This window comes from Pseudophryne corroboree, chromosome 12, assembly GCF_028390025.1.
Source record: "Pseudophryne corroboree isolate aPseCor3 chromosome 12, aPseCor3.hap2, whole genome shotgun sequence".
NCBI classification, from domain to species: Eukaryota; Metazoa; Chordata; class Amphibia; order Anura; family Myobatrachidae; genus Pseudophryne; species Pseudophryne corroboree.
The window spans coordinates 78,127,461-78,150,620 of NC_086455.1; the positions used below are offsets into that span (position 1 = coordinate 78,127,461).

Sequence of the window (23,160 nt, forward strand, 5' to 3'; positions counted from 1 at the left end):
TTCTCTGCCTCACATACCCAGGGTAATGAGAATAATAAGAAGGAGAGGAGTAAGAACTATACTCATTGTTCCGGGTGGCCAAGAAGAGCTTGGTACCCAGAACTCCAAGAAATGATCTCAGAGGACCCATGGCCTCTGCCGCTCAGACAGGACCTGCTGCAGCAGGGGGCCTGTCTGTTCCAAGACGTACAGCGGCTGCGTTTGACGGCATGGCAGTTGAACGCCGGATCCTGAAGGAAAAGGGCATTCCGGAGGAAGTTATCCCTACGCTATTTAAAGCTAGGAAAGAAGTGAACGCAAACCATTATCACCGCATATGGCGGAAATATGTTGCGTGCTGTGAGGCCAGTAAGGCCCCAAAGGAGGAATTTCAGCTAGGTCGATTTCTGCACTTCCTACAAGTCAGAGGTGACTATGGGCCTAAAATTGGGTTCCATTAAGGTCCAGATTTCGGCTCTATCCATTTTCTTGCAAAATAGAACTGGCTTCACTGCCTGAAGTTCAGACTTTTGTTAAGGGAGTGCTGCATAGTCAGCCCCCGTTTGTGCCTCCAGTGGCACCGTGGGATCTCAACGTAGTGTTGGATTTCCTGAAGTCGCATTGAGTTGAGCCACTTACATCCGTGGAGCTACAATACCTCACGTGGAAAGTGGTCATGCTGTGGACCTTGGCGTCGGCCAGGCGTGTATCAGAATTGGCGGCTTTGTCATGCAAAAGCCCTTATCTGTATTTTATATGGATAAGGCGGAATTGAGGACTCGTTCCCAATTCCTTCCTAAGGTGGTAGCAGTTTTTCATGTGAACCAACCTATTGTTGTGCCTGTGGCTACTTGGGACTTGAAGGATTCCAAGTTTCTGGACGTAGTCAGGGCCCTGAAAAGTATATGTTTCCAGGACGGCTGGAGTCAGGAAAACTGACTCGCTATTTATCCTGTGTGCACCCAACAAGCTGGGTGCTCCTGCTTCTAAGCAGACTATTGCTCGCTGGATCTGTAGCACGATTCAACTTGCACATTCTGCGGCTGGACTGCCGCACCCTAAATCTGTGAAAGCCCATTCCATGAGGAAAGTGGGCTCTTCTTGGGCGGCTGCCCGAGGGGTCTCGGCTTTACAAATTTGCCGAGCTGTTACTTGGTCGGGTTCAAACACTCTTGCAAGAGTCTACAAGTTTGATACCCTGGCTGAGGAGGACCTAGAGTTTGCTCATTCGGTGCTGCAGAGTCATCCGCACTCTCCCGCCCGTTTGGGAGCTTTGGTATAATCCCCATGGTCCTTACGGAGTCCCCAGCATCCACTTAGGACGTTAGAGAAAATAAGATTTTACTCACCGGTAAATCTATTTCTCGTAGTCCGTAGTGGATGCTGGGCGCCCATCCCAAGTGCGGATTGTCTGCAATACTTGTATATAGTTATTGCCTAACTAAAGGGTTATTGTTGAGCCATCTGTTGAGAGGCTCAGTTGTTATCATACTGTTAACTGGGTATAGTATCACGAGTTATACGGTGTGATTGGTGTGGCTGGTATGAGTCTTACCCGGGATTCAAAATCCTACCTTATTGTGTCAGCTCTTCCGGGCACAGTATCCTAACTGAGGTCTGGAGGAGGGTCTTAGTGGGAGGAGCCAGTGCACACCAGGTAGTCCTAAAGCTTTCTTTAGTTGTGCCCAGTCTCCTGCGGAGCCGCTAATCCCCATGGTCCTTACGGAGTCCCCAGCATCAACTACGGACTACGAGAAATAGATTTACCGGTGAGTAAAATCTTATTATCGGACACATCAACTTATAAGAAACTATCTACAGACCCGACAAAAAGATTTAAAAAAACAACTGACTAGACAGATGGATGAGGGATTAGAAATGGGAATAGTCACAAAAAAATAATATGACTACATCTGTATAAAGAACCCGAAAATCCCGACCTTCTACCATCTTCCCAAAATCCATAAGGATATTAAGAAACCTCTGGGCCGTCCGATAATTTCAGGAATTGGATCCCTTACTGCGAATCTCTCACATTACATAGATCATTACTTGCAGCCGTTAGCACAGAAACAAAAAAGTTACCTGAAAGACACCCTTCATACCCTACAAATTTTAGAAGAACCTAGATGGGAGGATTCATATTTCATTTGTACAAGTGACGTCAAGTCCTTATACACATGCATTCAACATAGATTGGGATGCGAATATACTAGACATTATCTTACTACACAATCCAACATTCCCAGTAGACAGATTAACTTCATCATGGAGCAGATAGAATTTATACTTTACAACAACTGTTTTTGGTATGGAGGAGATTTTTTCCTACAAGTAAAAGGGACTGCGATGGGGACATCCTTCGCACCGGCGTATGCAAATCTCTTTGTTGCATACTGGGAGGACCATCATATTTGGCAGAACAACAAATTCTTGAAATATATACTATGTTGGCACAGGTACATTGATGACCTGATATATGTTTGGACAGGACCACAGAATGAACTTGAAGAATTTAAGAGTTATATGAATATGAACAACATGGGTCTAGAATTCACCACCACCACCAGCAAAGAAAAAGCCATTTTTCTGGATCTAGAAATCTATGTAGACAAAGAGAAACTCAGCACAAAAACTTATACCAAAGAAGTGGATGCAAAATAAATAACTTTCTCCCATACAGCAGTAATCACCACAACCAATGGCTGAAGAACAACCCAGGGGGCCAATTACGAAGAATCAGGAGGAATTGTACACAGAAAGAAATGTACAAAGTATGGAGATGAAGAAAAAATTTCTAAAGAAAGGCTACAAAGAAGAACACATTCAAACAGAAGTCGACAAAGTAGCACATTTAGATCGAAAAGAAATGCTGAAATATAAAGAAAAGAAAATAGACAATAGCAACAGCCAAACCTTCTTCATCACCCAATACAATTCAAACTACAGAGAAATTGAAGATATTATCAAACGTAATTGGCACATACTAATGCTCGATGAAAACCTGAAAACTATCATACCACAGACTCCAAAAGTGGTCTATAGGAGGGCAAGGAACAAGAACTGACACATAGCTTCCTGCCAATAGAGAAACATCAAAAAATAAAGACAAATAATGGATTCCATGCATGTTTAACATGCCTGGGATGCAAAAAATCAGGAAAGAGAACAACCCAACCAATAACATCATTCAAATCAAACTACACCCAAGAACAGTATCCTATAAAACAACAGATGTCATGTGCAACAGAGGGGGTCATATACCTATTAGAATGCCCATGTGGACAACAATATATAGGGCAAACCAAAAGAAAACTCAAAATTCGTATAGCAGAACATGTGTACAATATCAAACGAGGACTAGATATCCACAGTGTATCTCAACATTACGCCGAACGACATGGGAGAAACCCAGATGGCCTAAAATTTTTGGCCATACAAAAAGTGAATGCAAACTGGCGAGGAGGCGACATATCAATAGAACTAAGGAAAGCTGAAACAAAGTGGATTTATGAATTGAGAACTTTAAGACCACATGGTCTTAATATTGACATCGACCTAAATGTCTTTCTTTAAACATAGTTTATCTCTTTATATGTCTTACTCCTTTACACAACTTTCTAATTATACATATTTTCAGTTATATTTCTCTGACGTCCTAGTGGATGCTGGGAACGCCGTAAGGACCATGGGGAATAGCGGTCTCCGAAGGAGGCTGGGCACTCTAGAAAGATTTATGACTACCTGGTGTGCACTGGCTCCTCCCACTATGACCCTCCTCCAAGCCTCAGTTAGATTTTGTGCCCGGCCGAGGTTGGATGCACACTAGGGGCTCTCCTGAGCCCTTAGAAAGAAAGTATAGATTTAGGTTTTTTATTTTCAGTGAGACCTGCTGGCAACAGGCTCACTGCAGCGAGGGACTAAGGGGAGAAGAAGCGAACTCGCCTGCTTGCAGCCGGATTGGGCTTCTTAGGCTACTGGACACCATTAGCTCCAGAGGGATCGACCGCAGGCCCAGTCCTTGGTGTTCGATCCCGGAGCCGCGCCGCCGTCCCCCTTACAGAGCCAGAAGCAAGAAGAGGTCCGGAAAATCGGCGGCAGAAGACATCAGTCTTCACCAAGGTAGCGCACAGCACTGCAGCTGTGCGCCATTGCTCCTCACACACACTTCACACTCCGGTCACTGAGGGTGCAGGGCGCTGGGGGGGGGGGCGCCCTGAGAAGCAATTATAACACCTTGGCTGGCAAAAATACCACAATATATAGCCCCAGAGGCTATATATGTGGAAAATACCCCTGCCAGAATCCAGAAAAAAAGCGGGAGAATAGTCCGCGGAAAAGGGGCGGAGCTATCTCCTGCAGCACACTGGCGCCATTTCTCCTTCACAGATCCGCTGGAAGGAAGCTCCCTGGCTCTCCCCTGCAGTCTACACTACAGAAAAGGGTAAAAAAAGAGAGGGGGGGCACTAAATATAGGCGCTGTATAAATTATATAGAAAAAGCAGCTATAGGGGACATAACTCAGTTAGTCCCTGCATTATATAGCGCTCTGGTGTGTGCTGGCATACTCTCACTCTGTCCCCCCAAAAGGCTTTTGTGGGTCCTGTCCTCTGTTGGAGCATTCCTTGTGTGTGTGCGGTGTGTCGGTACGGCTGTGTCGACATGTTTGATGAGGATAATGATGTGGAGACGGAGCAGATGCCTTTAGAAGGGATGTCACCCCCTGCGGGGCAGACACCTGAGTGGTTGAGCTTATGGAAAGAAATGAGTGCACGTATAGACTCCTTACATAAGAAATTTGACGACATGCCAAATGTGGGACAGCCGACTTCTCAGCTCGTGCCTGTCCAGGCGTCGCACAGGTCATCAGGGGCTCTAAAACGCCCGCTACCTCAGACCGCAGACCCAGATGTCGACACGGATACTGACACCAGTGTCGACGACGATGAGTCTAACCTGATGCCCACTAAGGCCATTCACTGCATGATTGAGGCAATGAAAGAGGTGTTACACATTTCTGATATAAATACAGGTACCACAAAAAAGGGTATTATGTTTGGGGAGAAAAAACTACCCGTAGTTTTTCCCCCATCAGATGAATTAAATGAAGTGTGTGAAGAAGCGTGGGCTTTCCCTGATAAAAAATTGGTAATTCCTAAGAAGGTACTAATGGCGTTTCCTTTCCCGCCAGAGGATAGGTCACGTTGGGAAACACCTCCTAGGGTGGATAAAGCGCTCACACGTTTGTCTAAAAAGGTGGCACTACCGTCTCCGGATACGGCCGCCCTCAAGGAACCTGCTGATAGAAAGCAGGAGGCGATCCTGAAGTCTGTATATACACACTCAGGCATTATACTTAGGCCAGCTATTGCGTCAGCTTGGATGTGCAGTCATAGGTGTGCGCAGGGGGGGTGCCTCGTGCGCACAGGCACCCCCTAATGTCTGGCACTCCGATCACACATGCATGATGCAGCGATCGCCGAGCAGGCTGATTACTGTCCCCTCTGCGCTGCACCGTCAGGACTGCAGTACTGACCGGACGCCTGGGTTAATCAAGGGTGCCACTGCCACCGGCTTTCAAGCTCCCGGCTCCACTTCCATGTACAAAAACAGCATGATGTGATGTGATTACGTCATGCTGCTCGCACGCACACCCGCCACATGCCCACCTCACTCCTTCTATGCTATGCCAATGCCAGCCACTGATGAGGATCAGCATGCAGCCAGCATTCCTCTTAGGAAGACAAATTCAATACTGGCAGGCGGCCGGCAGCAGCATTTTCCAGCAGCAGCAGTACTAGTCTGCGACTGTCAGTGTCCGTGAGCGGCTGACTTGTAAGTAAGCTGCTGCAGCTTGCAGGGGAAAGAGAGGGGGAGCCAGACCAGGCTGAGGAGGAGCACTGTAATTGCAGTGAGTGCCATCAGGGGTGTTTGGTGCACACCACAACATCTGACAATGTATCTGCTTTATTAGGATTGGTACAAGGGTGGATATTTTATATTGCGTTGACACGCCCAAAAGGCGGTGCTAGACACACCCCTCTGATGGTGCACCCCCTAATAAAATGTGCTGCGCACGCCTATGTGTGCAGTGCTGCCGCTGCGTGGTCAGATAAACTGTCAGAAAATATTGACACATTAGACAGAGACACGATCCTGTTAACCATAGACCATATAAAAGACTCAGTCTTATATATGAGAGATGCACAGAGGGAAATCTGCCGACTGGCATCTAAAGTTAGTGCATTGTCCATTTCTGCTAGGAGAGGCTTATGGACTCGCCAGTGGACAGGAGATGCAGATTCTAAAAGGCACATGGAAGTGTTGCCATATAAGGGTGAGGAATTATTTGGGGATGGTCTCTCGGACCTAGTTTCCACAGCAACATCTGGGAAGTCAGCATTTTTACCCCATGTCCCCTCACAGCCTAAGAAGGCGCCGTTTTATCAGGTTCAGTCCTTTCGGACCCAGAAAAACAGGCGTGGAAAAGGCGGGTCTTTTCTATCCAGAGGCAGAGGTAGGGGAAAAAGGCTGCAACAAACAGCAGGTTCCCAGGAGCAAAAGTCCTCCCCCGCTTCTTCTGCCAAGTCCGCCGCATGACGGTGGGGCTCCACAGGCGGAGCCTGGTACGGTGGGGGGCCGCCTCAAGAATTTCAGCGATCAGTGGGCTCGCTCACAGGTGGATCCCTGGATCCTTCAAATAGTATCTCAGGGGTACAAACTGGAATTCGAGGCGTCGCCACCCCACCGGTTCCTAAAATCTGCCTTGCCGATTGCTCCCTCAGACAGGGAAGCGGTGCTAGCGGCAATTCACAAGCTGTATTCCCAGCAGGTGATAATCAAGGTACCCCTACTTCAACAAGGCCGGGGTTACTATTCCACACTATTTGTGGTACCGAAACCGGACGGTTCGGTGAGACCCATTTTAAATTTGAAATCCTTGAACACATACATAAAAAAATTCAAGTTCAAGATGGAATCGCTCAGGGCGGTTATTGCGAGCCTGGAAGAGGGGGATTACATGGTATCCCTGGACATCAAGGATGCTTACTTGCATGTCCCCATTTACCATCCTCACCAGGAGTACCTCAGATTTGTGGTACAGGATTGCCATTACCAATTCCAGACGCTGCCGTTTGGACTGTCCACGGCACCGAGGGTATTTACCAAGGTTATGGCGGAAATGATGATACTCCTTCGAAAAAAGGGAGTTTTAATTATCCCGTACTTGGACGATCTCCTAATAAAAGCGAGGTCCAAGGAACAGTTGTTGGTGGGAGTAGCACTATATTCTAGAAAGAGAAAAGAAGACTCTATCTTGGGGGCACTCTTTGAAATATAAATAGGGCCAGATATACCCTTAGGTATCATTAAAATATAACCTTTAATTGTATCTTTAAAATTAATAGGAATTTGAAAAGGAAAAATATATAAACACACACACAGGTTTATTCATATACACCTTGGGATCACTTGTCTATCACAAGGAGTTCAAAGAACACTGATTGCTCACTATGGAGCTTATTGGTTCAGAGAACACTGATTGCTCACCGAGGAGCTTGTTTTAATTATTTTTATTCAGATTTTTTTATAACCAATTATGATCTCTCACTGTTTAAACAACCATATCATGAATAGGTATTGATTTACCGAACGTCAGCTCCTATATTCTCAAACACATGTATAATTATAAAAATTCTAAATTTGCCCAAATGGTATATACACAGTGTTGAGAGATGCAGAATGCCCATCATATTTATATGGTATCTTATGCGCTCATTAGTAGCCCGACATAAATAGTTGGTATAGAGAGAAAAAAGGAAAGAGTAAAAAAGATGATCAGTATGCCATGGTACATTGCTTCTACTGTCTCACCGTCATGAGCTCAAGGTTTTTGTTAGCTCAGCGGCCGGTGGATGAGAGGGCAGCGACCTTGAAATTTCTGACCAGAAAGAGGATAAGTGGCCGTACTGCTTTCCCTGTTAGAGCGGATGGAATGTCTCGATATCCTAGGACATTGCAGGACACTGCACCGCAATCCAGGGATGAGTGTTAACCGAAATTGAGTACAATTCCTGCCTGTTTAATTTTCAGGTAATTGCAGGGAGATGATAGGGAGTGGTTCAATGTTAAACCAGTGCCGTGCACATTCTCACATAGAAATGCATTTATCAAAAAAGCCGTTCTCCACACAGGCTATTAGCAAAGTACTTTCCCAAATTTATTTTCAGGTATACTTTATCGGTATACTAATATTGTTAGGCTCACTTAACATAATTCATTATTTTCTCTAACATTTGACCATAGGTCACTGAACAATATGTGTTGGGCTAAAAGTAGCAGCAAACCCAGCTAGAATGAAAAGTTTTTATGACCACAAACCCAGTCCAGCCGCTGAGATCTCTTTTCGTCATGTACTCTGGTCACTAGGACCGGTGCAGCGGACGGCAAATATGAAAACAGCAGCGCTTCGGGTATTACTGGCCGGAAAAAAGATTAGTAGCTGTGCTGCTTTCCACGTTAGAGCGGGTGCACGGCTGGAATCAGCATGGCAATGTCGCCTTGTGAAAGTTAGAATCACTGGTCCTACAACCAACATACGCTGCTCCGTCCAGAAGTCCTGCTGCCTTTAGAACGGTAATCTTCCTATTTTCAGCTAGCTCTCATCCACGGATTGTGGTGCAGCGTCCTTGCTCTGTCCTATGATATCAAGGCGCTGCAACCGCTCTAACGTGGAAAGCAGCACAGCTACTAATTTTTTTTCCGGCCAGTAATACCCGAAGCGCTGCTGTTTTCATATTTGCCGTCCGCTGCACCGGTCCTAGTGACCAGAGTACATGACGAAAAGAGATCTCAGCGGCTGGACTGGGTTTGCGGTCATAAAAAACTTTTCATTCTAGCTGGGTTTGCTGCTACTTTTAGCCCAACACATATTGTTCAGTGACCTATGGTCAAATGTTAGAGAAAATAATGAATTATGTTAAGTGAGCCTAACAATATTAGTATACCGATACAGAATACCTGAAAATAAATTTGGGAAAGTACTTTGCTAATAGCCTGTGTGGAGAACGGCTTTTTTGATAAATGCATTTCTATGTGAGAATGTGCACGGCACTGGTTTAACATTGAACCACTCCCTATCATCTCCCTGCAATTACCTGAAAATTAAACAGGCAGGAATTGTACTCAATTTCGGTTAACACTCATCCCTGGATTGCGGTGCAGTGTCCTGCAATGTCCTAGGATATCGAGACATTCCATCCGCTCTAACAGGGAAAGCAGTACGGCCACTTATCCTCTTTCTGGTCAGAAATTTCAAGGTCGCTGCCCTCTCATCCACCGGCCGCTGAGCTAACAAAAACCTTGAGCTCATGACGGTGAGACAGTAGAAGCAATGTACCATGGCATACTGATCATCTTTTTTACTCTTTCCTTTTTTCTCTCTATACCAACTATTTATGTCGGGCTACTAATGAGCGCATAAGATACCATATAAATATGATGGGCATTCTGCATCTCTCAACACTGTGTATATACCATTTGGGCAAATTTAGAATTTTTATAATTATACATGTGTTTGAGAATATAGGAGCTGACGTTCGGTAAATCAATACCTATTCATGATATGGTTGTTTAAACAGTGAGAGATCATAATTGGTTATAAAAAAATCTGAATAAAAATAATTAAAACAAGCTCCTCGGTGAGCAATCAGTGTTCTCTGAACCAATAAGCTCCATAGTGAGCAATCAGTGTTCTTTGAACTCCTTGTGATAGACAAGTGATCCCAAGGTGTATATGAATAAACCTGTGTGTGTGTTTATATATTTTTCCTTTTCAAATTCCTATTAATTTTAAAGATACAATTAAAGGTTATATTTTAATGATACCTAAGGGTATATCTGGCCCTATTTATATTTCAAAGAGTGCCCCCAAGATAGAGTCTTCTTTTCTCTTTCTAGAATATTTGGTTTTCTGACTCTGGGGAGCAACACCAACCCTGTATTATGGTGAATCTACCCGAGTAATCATAGGTATTTGGTTTTCTTTAAAGAATTAACCCCCCTCGTGTGTTCATTTTGTGTGTAACTGTGTCATCCAGGCACAAACAAGGGGGTATCTTGTTGCGGATCATCACAAATGTTTCTTCCGGGAGTAGCACTATCTCAGGAGGTGCTGCACCAGCACGGCTGGATTCTGAATATCCCAAAGTCACAGCTGGTTCCGACGACACGGCTACTGTTCCTGGGTATGATTTTGGATACAGTCCAGAAAAAAAGGGTTTCTCCCGGAGGAGAAAGCCAGGGAGTTGTCATCTCTAGTCAGAGACCTCCTGAAGCCAAAACAGGTATCAGTGCATCGCTGCACGCGGGTCCTGGGAAAGATGGTGGCTTCTTACGAAGCAATTCCCTTCGGCAGGTTCCATGCCAGAATCTTTCAGTGGGACCTGTTGGACCGGTGGTCCGGATCGCATCTTCAGATGCATCGCTTAATAACCCTGTCTCCAAGAACCAGGGTGTCTCTACTGTGGTGGCTGCAGAGTGCCCATCTTCTAGAGGGCCGCAGGTTCGGCATACAGGACTGGGTCCTGGTGACCACGGATGCCAGCCTTCGAGGCTGGGGGGCAGTCACACAGGGAAGAAACTTCCAAGGACTATGGTCGAGTCAGGAGACTTCCCTTCACATAAATATTCTGGAACTAAGGGCCATCTACAATGCCCTAAGTCAAGCAAAATCCCTGCTCCTACACCAGCCGGTGCTGATCCAGTCAGACAACATCACGGCAGTCGCCCATGTAAATCGACAGGGCGGCACAAGAAGCAGGATGGCGATGGCAGAAGCCACAAGAATCCTCCGATGGGCGGAGAATCATGTACTAGCACTGTCAGCAGTGTTCATTCCGGGAGTGGACAACTGGGAAGCAGACTTCCTCAGCAGACACGACCTCCACCCGGGAGAGTGGGGACTTCATCCAGAAGTCTTCCAGATGCTGGTAAACCGTTGGGAAAAACCACAGGTGGACATGATGGCGTCCCGCCTCAACAAAAAGTTAAAAAGATATTGCGCCAGGTCAACGGACCCTCAGGCGGTAGCTGTGGACGCTCTAGTGACACCGTGGGTGTACCAGTCGGTTTATGTGTTCCCTCCTCTGCCTCTCATACCAAAGGTATTGAGAATAATACGAAAGCGAGGAGTAAACACAATTCTCGTGGTTCCGGATTGGCCAAGACGAGCGTGGTACCCGGAACTTCAAGAGATGCTCTCAGAGGACCCGTGGCCTCTACCGCTCAGACAGGACCTGCTACAGCAGGGGCCCTGTCTGTTCCAAGACTTACCGCGGCTGCGTTTGACGGCATGGCGGTTGAACACCGGATCCTAAAGGAAAAGGGTATTCCGGAAGAAGTCATTCCTACGCTTATTAAGGCCAGGAAAGATGTTACGGCAAAGCATTATCACCGCATATGGCGGAAATATGTTGCATGGTGCGAGGCCAAAAAGGCCCCAACAGAGGAATTTCAACTAGGTCGATTTCTGCATTTCCTGCAAGCAGGAGTGAATATGGGCCTAAAACTAGGCTCCATTAAAGTACAGATCTCGGCTCTGTCGATTTTCTTTCAAAAAGAACTAGCTTCAGTATCTGAAGTTCAGACATTTGTGAAAGGAGTGCTGCATATTCAGCCCCCGTTTGTGCCTCCTGTGGCACCTTGGGATCTCAACGTGGTGTTGAGTTTCTTAAAATCACATTGGTTTGAGCCACTAAAAACCGTGGATCTGAAATATCTCACGTGGAAAGTGGTCATGTTATTGGCCTTGGCTTCAGCCAGGCGAGTGTCAGAATTGGCGGCTTTATCTTGTAAAAGCCCTTATCTGATTTTCCATATGGATAGGGCAGAATTGAGGACTCGTCCCCAATTTCTCCCTAAGGTGGTGTCAGCGTTTCACCTGAACCAGCCTATTGTGGTGCCTGCGGCTACTAGGGATTTGGAGGACTCCAAGTTGCTAGACGTTGTCAGGGCCCTGAAAATATATGTTTCCAGGACGGCTGGAGTCAGAAAATCTGACTCGCTGTTTATCCTGTATGCACCCAACAAGCTGGGTGCTCCTGCTTCTAAGCAGTCTATTGCTCGCTGGATTTGTAGTACAATTCAGCTTGCACATTCTGTGGCAGGACTGCCACAGCCAAAATCTGTAAATGCCCATTCCACAAGGAAGGTGGGCTCATCTTGGGCGGCTGCCCGAGGGGTCTCGGCTTTACAACTTTGCCGAGCAGCTACTTGGTCAGGGGCAAACACGTATGCAAAATTCTACAAATTTGATACCCTGGCTGAAGAGGACCTGGAGTTCTCTCATTCGGTGCTGCAGAGTCATCCGCACTCTCCCGCCCGTTTGGGAGCTTTGGTATAATCCCCATGGTCCTTACGGAGTTCCCAGCATCCACTAGGACGTCAGAGAAAATAAGAATTTACTCACCGGTAATTCTATTTCTCGTAGTCCGTAGTGGATGCTGGGCGCCCATCCCAAGTGCGGATTGTCTGCAATACTTGGAAATAGTTATTGTTAACTAAAGGGTTATTGTTGAGCCATCTGTTGAGAGGCTCAGTTGTTTTCATACTGTCAAACTGGATATAGTATCACGAGTTGTACGGTGTGATTGGTGTGGCTGGTAAGAGTCTTACCCGGGATTCTAAATCCTTCCTTATTATGTCAGCTCGTCCGGGCACAGTGTCCTAACTGAGGCTTGGAGGAGGGTCATAGTGGGAGGAGCCAGTGCACACCAGGTAGTCATAAATCTTTCTAGAGTGCCCAGCCTCCTTCGGAGCCCGCTATTCCCCATGGTCCTTACGGAGTTCCCAGCATCCACTACGGACTACGAGAAATAGAATTACCGGTGAGTAAATTCTTATTTATACACATATAGTCTAATGCTGAAGCAGGTGCTTGCCGCCTATTTTTAGAAGTTCCTGTTGGGAACTTCCGTTTTTATTAGCCGTTTTGAATAAAGTTTATTCAAACAAGGGAGGATAAAGGGAACTTCCCAAACAACACCAAGTATCCTGGATGAAGTGCCGCAGTGCATGAAACGCGTTGATACACGAAAATCCCGTCACCACGTCACCCGGAAGTGACGCTCCATGGCGCCTCACCAACTTCCGGTCAGGAAGAAGAAAACGAACGGACAAGTGTGCGATCCACAGACCAGAGGACCCAGAGGTAGGATAGGGACAGTTAGTACACCTGCCGGGGACCTTGCTATTTGTGCCTGAAGGGACCACATTGAGTTGGAGATCGGGACTTTCAAACATTCAAAAAAGAGCTTAAACATTTCAGGGCACCTTGAGTTCACCATTAACCCACTGTGTTTTTAACCTGTTTTTCTTTTCAGCATTAGACAGTGACACACTACCAAGCGCTCCATATAAACATTAATCATATTATCCATATCTAATGGAGCTGCTGAATTTATAGCGCAGTACCTTTTACCCTTTTTTTCCAGCTCCAAAATGTACCTTCACATTTTTTTATAATTTTGTACTGTTGCCTTTATCATCTTGCACATAACAGTGTTTTTTACACTTCCTTATGCCTTCTCCTGGTTATTAAATCTACTCCACTGTTTTTTTTTGATGTTTTTTTAAATTAAAAAAAAATTACTCACCAGACAACTGTGGGGATTGTGGATCCTCACTTTGGGGGCTGGCCAAAAGAGCGAGTGGTGGCACGGCAGACACTGCTGAGATGCGCCTTTTGGGTGGTGATGCTGGTGCAGGAGCTGGAGCATGAACACGGGCCCTCTTGGGTGGCCTTGTAGCCACAGTAACGCTGCCCTGTGATGGGTGCCTTAGTGGAGGCGGAACAGACGAAGAACCTGTGTGATAATATCTTCATTATAATTTTGTTTTTATATGTGTTTGCAGAATATGTGGTTACAGTTAAATCTTACCTGCATTCCCACCATCATCAGCTCTAGGCAGTGTTGGCTGTGGCCTGGCTGTGCTGCTTCTCTGGCGTACTGTAGAAAGAAGAATGTCGATATGAACATACTCTTTGGTTAAGGTTATGCGAAATACTTTTTGGGATGAAAACATATGTGGTAGCTGCTGTGACTTAAACTAAGCGATGCTTAGCCTTGAATGCATGACTACATTGGCTGTGTATACTTTCAATGCAAAACAAAATAAACATACAATACATACACCATACCTCCCAACTGTCCCGATTTTTGCAGGACAGTCCCGTTTTTTGGGGACTGTCCCGCTGTCCCACCCGCGGGCCGCAGTGTCCCGCGGTGGGGGGGGGGGGGCAGTTGGGAGTCTCTGTCACCCGCTGCCCTGCTTAGCAGAGCAGCGGTGAATAGACGCGTCTATTCAGTGCAGACAGAGGGAGAGGAGGCATGCCAGCGGCTCACAGAGCGCTGGGCATGCCCCCTCAGTGACGAAAACGGGGGCGTGACTTGCGATCGCGGGTCCTCCAGCGAAACCACGCCCCCTTTTCGTAGGCCACGCCCCATTTTCGGGAGCGCGCGCGGCTTCGCCGCACGAGTGTCCCGATTCCCCAAAGAAGAAAGTTGGGAGGTATGCATACACAAATGCAAATAATGGCCAAAATTATACTACTTAAAACACATACGTCGTAGCTTTAAACAGCCACAATATTGCATGCTCAGTTACCAATTTATAACAGCGATAAAAAATACAGTAGGCACAAATATCTGCACTAAAATTAAATCAACAAACCTACAAATGCATGCAAATACACATAAACAACACAAATGATAACCCAGAACAACACAAAAAAAACATACATCCATGGAAAATGGTAAAAATAAAAAACATATGCATAAAACACAGTCATAACACTTCAATAATAAACTCCAAATAACATTTACTTGGAAAAGCAGACAGCAGAAAATGGACAACACAACCAGAAACATTGACAATACATAATGGCAAAAAAAACATAATTAAGAGTCACACTACACCAGCCCGGCCCAACCTGTGTCTCTCCAGATGTAGTGAAACTACACATCCCAGCATGCCCACCAACACATTTGTCATTCACTAAGTTCAAAACTGTGGTAAGGCATGATGGGACTTGTAGTTTGACAACAGCTGGAGAGCCACAGGGTGGCCAGGCCTGCACTACATCACCAACACATTAGAAATTAAAAACAAATTACAAACACAATTAGCGTAAATAATTTAAACACAACTAAGGACAAAGCACAGATGTATCAAATAAATGCAGAATTAATAAAAACTCACCATCCTGCCTTGGGCAGTCCGAATCACGGACATGAGTGGCAGAAACCACCTCAGGCGGAATCAGCGAACGCATAGGCTCCTCCCAATCTTTATAAGACGCTCGGAAGGGGTGTCCACCCCCGGTTTGACGGGCAGATTTTGCCTCCTTCGCCATCTTCGCCTTCACACTGCGCTTGATGTCGTAGAAGCGTTTACGACAGGTGTCCTCGGTCCACCTCACCACACCCTCACTGTTCACAGCAGCAACAACCTTCCCCCACAGAACAGTCTTCCTGCGGGTCGACACCTTTGCTGCATCAGACCCAAACAACTGGCGATGATGCCTCATCAGCTGCCGCACCAGAGCCATATTTTCGGAGTAACTAAACTTTACATTGCGGCCCGTCTTTGTAGTGGTGCGTGGCTGCGGAGCCACAACACCATCACTATCACTATTAGTGGAAGCCGCAGCCGCAACCTCCCCCTCCTCCTCACTAACCTCCTCCCTCTCACTCACCTCCTCCACCTCACTAACCTCCTCCCTCTCACTCACCTCCTCCACCTCACTCACCTCCTCCACCTCACTCACCTCCTCCACCACACTCACCTCTGACTGGGACATAATCAGAACAAACCACAAATAACACAGAGAAAATACAACAAATAACACACTCCTCCACTACCACTACACACCACACACACACACACTCACTCACTCACTCACTCACTCACTCACTCACTCACTCACTCACAAACAATGACAATAGACGTAACTAAAAATAAAAAGACAATAAAATAGACAGACTTTTAAATAACTACACAACTAGTATGACAAGACTACTTAACACACAGTACAGCACTCAACAATCACAAAACTCCGCCTCAAATCCTCCACAAACTCCATAAAACTCTCCAACTCCTAACACACCTTCCTCTCTCCTCTCCACTAGCTAAACCCACGAGGTGCGGCCGGTTTGGGGCGTTTTTATAGTCATGTACACAGACACTCCTCCATCACGAATCTAACCAATCACGGACGAGTGACAAAAACGAAACTTAGGAAAAAAACGCGCCAGTGAACGGACAAACACTGCCGTAACCGAAATGTGACGCATTCGTAACAAAATCCACAGAACACGGCCGACAAACCTCAAAATCGGCCGCATTATACCTTCCAAAACCACGAATGACATCGACATCGTAAAACACGAAAAATACAAATACGACAGCTTAGTAAATGAGGCGTAACAAATTCAAAAAGTTGCACAAATACACTTTCGATGTCATTCGTGATGATTCTCACTACAAATCGGTACTAATACGAATCTTAGTAAATATACCCCGAAGTGGGTGTTTCTGGGCGGAAACTGACCGTTTTCTGGGAGTGTGCGGAAAAACGCAGGCGTGCCAGGATAAAACGCAGGAGTGTCTGGAGAAACGGGGGAGTGGCTGGCCGAACACAGGGTGTGTTTGTGACGTCAAACCAGGAACGAAACGGACTGAGCTGATCGCAGTGTAGGAGTAAGTCTCGAGCTACTCAGAAATTGTTAAGAATTATTTATTCACAATTCTGCTAATCTTTCGTTCGCAATTTTGCTAAGTGAAGATACACTCCCAGAGGGCGACGGCCTAGCATGTGCAATGCTGCTAAAAGCAGCTAGCGAGCGAACAACTCGGAATGACCCCCAATATAAAGTATATGAAAAAATAAGATTTTACTTACCGGTAAATCTATTTCTCGTAGTCCGTAGAGGATGCTGGGACTCCGTAAGGACCATGGGGAATAGACGGGCTCCGCAGGAGATAGGGCACTTTAAGAAAGCTTTGGACTCTGGGTGTGCACTGGCTCCTCCCTCTATGCCCCTCCTCCAAACCTCAGTTAGGGAAACTGTGCCCAGAGGAGATGGACAGTGCGAGGAAGGATTTTTGTAAATCCAAGGGCGAGATCCATACCAGCCACACCAATCACACCGTATAACTTGTGATAAACTTACCCAGTTAACAGTATGAACAACAACATAGCCACGGTTCAACCGAAAAACTATAACATAACCCTTATGTAAGCAATAACTATATACAAGTCTTGCAGAAGAAGTCCGCACTTGGGACGGGTGCCCAGCATCCTCTACGGACTACGAGAAATAGATTTACCGGTAAGTAAAATCTTATTTTCTCTAACGTCCTTGAGGATGCTGGGACTCCGTAAGGACCATGGGGATTATACCAAAGCTCCCAAACGGGCGGAAGAGTGCGGATGACTCTGCAGCACCGATTGAGCAAACAGGAGGTCCTCCTCAGCCAGGGTATCAAACTTATAGAACTTTGCAAAGGTGTTTGTCCCCGACCAAGTAGCTGCTCGGCACAACTGTAATGCCGAGACCCCTCAGGCAGCCGCCCAAGAAGAGCCCACTTTCCTAGTGGAGTGGGCCTTAACCGCTTCAGTCTTCCTGATTCTAGCCGTTCTGGTCACATAAATCTTCAAAGCCCTGACTACATCCAGGGACTCGGAATCCTCCAAGTCCCGTGTAGCCACAGGCACGACAATAGGTTGGTTCACATGAAAAGATGAGACCACTTTTGGCAGAAAGTGAGGGCGAGTCCTCAACTCTGCCCTATCCACGTGAAAAACCAAGTATGGGCTTTTATGTCATAAAGCCGCCAATTCGGAAACACGTCTTGCCGAAGCTAACGCCAACAACATGACCACTTTCCACGTGAGGTATTTCAACTCCACAGTTTTGATTGGTTCAAACCAAGGTGACTTGAGGAAACGTAACACCACGTTAAGATCCCAAGGCGCCACCGGAGGCACAAAGGGAGGCTGAATATGCAGCACTCCCTTCACAAAGGTCTGTACTTCAGGAATAGAGGCCAATTCTCTTTGAAAGAAAATGGATAAGGCCGAAATCTGGACCTTTATGAACCCTAACTTTAGGCCCAAAGTCACTCCTGTTTGAAGGAAGTGAAGTAGACGGCCCAAATGGAACTCCTCCGTAGGAGCAGCTCTGGCCTCACACTAAGAAACATATTTCCGCCATATACGGTGATAATGTTTTAACGTCACGTCTTTCCTAGCCTTGATCAGGGTAGGAATGACTTCCTCCGGAATCCCTTTTCCCGCTAGGATCCGGCGTTCAACCGCCATGCCGTCAAACGCAGCCGCGGTAAGTCTTGGAACAGACAGGGCCCCTGCCGCAGCAGGTCCTGCCTTAGAGGAAGAGGCCACGGATCCCCTGCGAGCAACTCTTGCAGATCCAGATACCAAGTCCTCCGTGGCCAATCCGGAACAATGAGTACTGTTCTGACCCTGCTTCTTCGTATTATTCTCAACACCTTGGGTATGAGAGGAAGAGGAGGAAACACATAGACCGATCTGAACACCCAAGGTGTCACCAGAGCGTCTACCGCTACCGCCTGAGGGTCCCTTGACCTGGCGCAATACCGCTATAGCTTTTTGTTGAGACGGGATGCCATCATGTCGATTTGAGGCAGTCCCCAACGATCCGTGATCTGTGTGAAGACTTCTTGATGAAGTCCCCACTGTCCCGGATGCAGGTCGTGCCTGCTGAGGAAGTCCGCCTCCCAGTTGTCCACCCCCGGGATGAACACCGCTAATAGCGCGCTTACATGGCCTTTCGCCCAGCGAAGAATCCTGGTCGCTTCTGCCATGGCCATTCTGCTCCTTGTTCCGCCTTGGCGGTTTATATGAGCCACTGCCGTGACATTGTCTGACTAAATCAGAACCGGTTTTCTCCGAAGCAATTCCTCCGCTTGACGCAGGGCGTTGTATATGGCCCTCAACTCCAGGACGTTGATGTGGAGACAAGACTCTAGGCTTGACCAGAGACCTTGGAAATTTCTTCCCAGTGTCACTGCTCCCCAGCCTTGGAGGCTTGCGTCCACGGTCACCAGGACCCAGATACCTTGGTCCTGGGAGACAGGGTGATCCTTTGATGCATTTGTAAATGGGACCCGGACCACTTGTCCAAGAGGTCCCATTGAAAAGTCCTCGCATGGAACCTGCCGAAAGGGATGGCCTCGTAGGAAGCCACCATCTTCCCTGTTAGGCGCCGGGGTCCGCGATGTCCTCGCGGCCCGGCGCCTAGCAACTAGGGACGCCGTGCGTTCGTAGCCGCCGGCTCCCTAGCAACACAGGGACGCCGAGCGGCTGAGCCGCCTGGACCCTGGCAACGGGGACGCCATGGACGGACCGCGTTCCCCGTTGCAGGATCAGATTTCAACATACACGCTGGTCTTGTGGGCGTGCAGCAGGGCAGCTGCACAGCATTTGGGGCAATTAGACTGGGGGCATCTGATTGGAGGACTCTTTGTTAAATGCTTCTCAGTGCTTCACACAGACGCCGGTAATAGCTTCCTGCATGCTGTTTTGGTTTGCTGAACGTCTGTTCCAGTCCTGCTATGTCCGGTCATTCCTGTCCTCAGAAGTCCTGTATCTTGGAGTTGTCATCTCATCTCAAGAAGTCGTTTGGTCCCCTGTAGTCCTCATTGATCACCAGAGAATATCGAGTGGTGTTCGTGAGTTGCGGCTCTGCCGTGTGTTACGGCTCAGCCGCTTTATCTTTATATTCTGTTTCAGAGCATTTGCGGAGGGTTCCGCTTCCACAAGTCCTCTCAGGAACTCGGCGGTGCCGGGTAGGAGAGTGGACAAGTGGATATTTTGGTTGTCCTTTTCCCTGGCGGTTTTTCCGCACATATTCTAGTTTCCAGTTAGCTTGTAGCCCCTGGCCTGGTTGTTTAGTCAAAGGGCCCCTTGTTATCACCCTGTCTCGGATTTCCCTTTGTCTCCCATTAAGACCTGAGGGGGCATCGGAGTTGGGCAGACATAATCCGCCCTTCAAACGCGGCTGCCATGGGCTCAAGCAACCATAGTCTCGCAGGGGATTTCTGACAGCACGGGCGAGACAACGGAGTTAGGGCGCCAGGGGCTATTTTTCCATTCCCGTACCCTTCCCCAGCATTACGTTCCAGTGCTCCGGTCCTTGCAACAAGATCTCCTCAGACCAGAGTGCTGGAATCATAACATTATTACCGGCCCTACCAAAAACTAAAATTAAACAGGGTTTAATTTTTTCTCATTCAGTTTTTGTTAAAGTTTTTTGGCCTCGTGAATCCGACAGGTTTAGGGCCAAATCCTGGCCAGCTCTTAGTCAATCAGATTCAAGAACTTACTCAGATGGTTCAGGATCTTTCTCTTCGGGTGAGGTCGCAGGAAGATCTTTTGCGAGCCTCCCCAAAGGTAGTCCCTGAACCAAAGATGCATTTGCCTGACCGTTTTTCTGGTGATAGAAAATAATTTTTTAATTTTAAAGAATCCTGTAAACTTTATTTTCGTTTAAGACCTACTTCCTCTGGTACTGAATCTCAGCGGGTTGGGATTATTATTTCTTTACTCCAGGGGGATCCTCAGACCTGGGCATTTGGTTTAAGAGCAGAGGATCCTGCGTTGTTGTCAGTAGACGCTTTTTTTAAGTCTTTAGGGCTCTTGTATGATGACCCAGATAGAGAGGCGTCCGCTGAAAGTCAGCTGCGCGCTCTTAAACAAGGTAGAAATCCTGCAGAGGTTTATTGTAGCTGTGGAGATCCATTTGTCTAATTCATCGCCAAACAAGGCCTCTCCAGTGAATGGTAGGCCTTCCACGCCTTTCCTGGAGTCCGCGTCAGCAGTCCACTGGCGTAGCCACAAGCACCTGCGTGCCGACACTGCCATAGTGATGGTGCGTGCGTTAAGCACGCCTATTTCCTTTTTTGGCTTCCACCATAAAGTTTGCAGAGTCCTGTATATTCTGCAGGAGTAAGACAACATCCCCTCTAGATAAGGAATCTAACCCCTCAATTAGGTTACCTGACCATTTAGTAATGACTTTAGTGATCCACGCACATGCAATAGTGGGACTTTGGGACACCCCCGCAGCTGTGTACAATGATTTGAGTGTAGTCTCAATTTTACGATCAGCCGTGTCTTTCAGGGAGGCTGTACCAGGAACAGGCAATACAATTTTACGTGACAGCCTAGAGACTGATGAGTCCACTATCGGTGGATTTTCCCATTTTTTCCTTTCCTCCAGAGGAAAAGGAAAAGATGAGAGCAACCTTTTAGGGATCTGAAATGTCTTATCGGGATTAACCCATGGTTCTTCAAACAGGATATTCAATTCCTTTGACACAGGAAAATTGACTGAGGCCTGTTTTTTTACATTAAAATAAGATTCCCCACACTCCTCCGACACCTTATCAGGAATACGTAGAACATCTCTGATAGCCTTTATAAGAGCCTCTATTCCCTGTGACAGAGCTGCATCCCCCTCCTCTGAGTCCACCTCCCCCTCCTCCATATCTGACTTGTCAGTGTCACAGTCAGACTGCAGGATATGGGCCAGAGATCGATTTTGCGGACAAATGGGAGGGGATTGAGATGCTGTTTTGGGGACTGAGTTTATGTTCATAAACTCATCCACAGTCTGTTTTAAGTATTGTGTCTCTTTCTCATTGCGGGACAATTTTGTAGAAAGACTTGCGATCATTCCCTTAAGAGAATTAACCCATTCCGGTTCAGCCCCGCTAGTCTGTGAACCCTGAGTACCCAGTAGTGAGCCCCCAGGTGAAGAGGAACATTCTGCGGTACAAGAGACACACTCTTTGCCTGACATAATGTAAATGTGACAACACACACACACACGAAAGGGTAAGCACAATTAACCCACAAAGAGCCCTTCAGGGAGACAGAGATGTTTGGAGCCAGCCCCCACCGCACCCTTATCGCTAATGCCAAGCTTAGCCGGGTCGCAGACTAAGTACCCTGATAGGGTACGTAGTACACTAATAGTCGCTCCCCCCCCCCTGCTATTACCCCCTGGTACCGCTGAGGTAATCTGGAGTCACACTGGAGGAGCTGTGCGTCCCTGTCCTGTCAGCGTCTGTGTCCACTGCAGAGGGAAAATGGCGCTGGTGAGGTGCTGGATCCTCTCATAGTGAAGCCCCGCCCCTTCAATGGTGCGCGGTCTTCCCGCTTTTTTTATACTTGCTGAGGAATCAGGTGCTTAAAATGGAGAGAACCGTATTAAGGCTGTTGTGCCAGTATGGGTACTGTGTACAGTGTACTGGGATGCAGTTGTGTACTGTGTCCGGAGACGCATTCCGCCCTGTGTAGAAACCTGTGCGTCTCCGTACCCTCATGCCGCCATAATGGCCGGTGCCCCGCTAGCCGGGACGCCGGCTCAGTAATCACCACTCTTCATTCTTCTGGCTCTGTTAGGGGTGTATCACAACTGAGGGCTGGTGATGGTGACTGGGAGCATCAGTTGTAGGGGCTGATGGGTACAGGAAAGTGGGAGGAGTGAGTAGACTCCTAGACATATGCAAGGTAGCACTATATAGAGCCCGAAGGCGTGACCACGACAACTGGAGTAACTTAAACAGGTTTTATTAAAGAAAAAGTCATAAAAGGTGCATGAAATAATAATGTCACAGGGGATGAATGAACACAGTGCTGGTTGGAACCAGTAATCCGGAATAACACAAAGTTCTGTATAAAACTTGGGAGCCCAGGTGAGGAATAATGTGATGATGGGAAATAAAGGTGAAGCTGTAAATAATATTAGTGTTCGTGAGTAAACTGAAGATGAAGCTGGAGTCCGCTGGTAAATGAGAAATGAAGCTGGGGTTCGTAGATAAATGAGGAATGAAGCTGGGGTTCGTAGATAAATGAGGAATGAAGGATGGCTGCTGGAAAGCCAGAGTATACACACCACTAGCACTAGGTGCAGGATGACAGGGAAGCGGATTGCACCATAGAATAACCACAGGAGAGCTGGATTAACACTGCAGGAGGGAACCACCGAAGAGTCAGGCTGAGTTGCAGAGAGAGTCCACAAAAGAACTGCACGCTGGAGTAGCAGACGACAATGGAAGCACTGGCAATCT

General features: G+C 47.1%; 1 long non-coding RNA gene across 1 annotated transcript in view; it reads right to left on the minus strand.

Moving 5' to 3' along the window:
• Positions 1-23,160, minus strand: part of LOC134980236 (uncharacterized) — a 33,947-nt gene that overhangs the window by 5,661 nt on the left and 5,126 nt on the right. Inside the window, exons 2-3 of the long non-coding RNA XR_010190359.1 lie at positions 13,920-13,988; positions 13,635-13,844 (exon numbers count right to left, since the gene is read on the minus strand). This is a non-coding gene — a long non-coding RNA (uncharacterized LOC134980236). The remainder of the gene's footprint in view (positions 1-13,634; positions 13,845-13,919; positions 13,989-23,160) is intronic.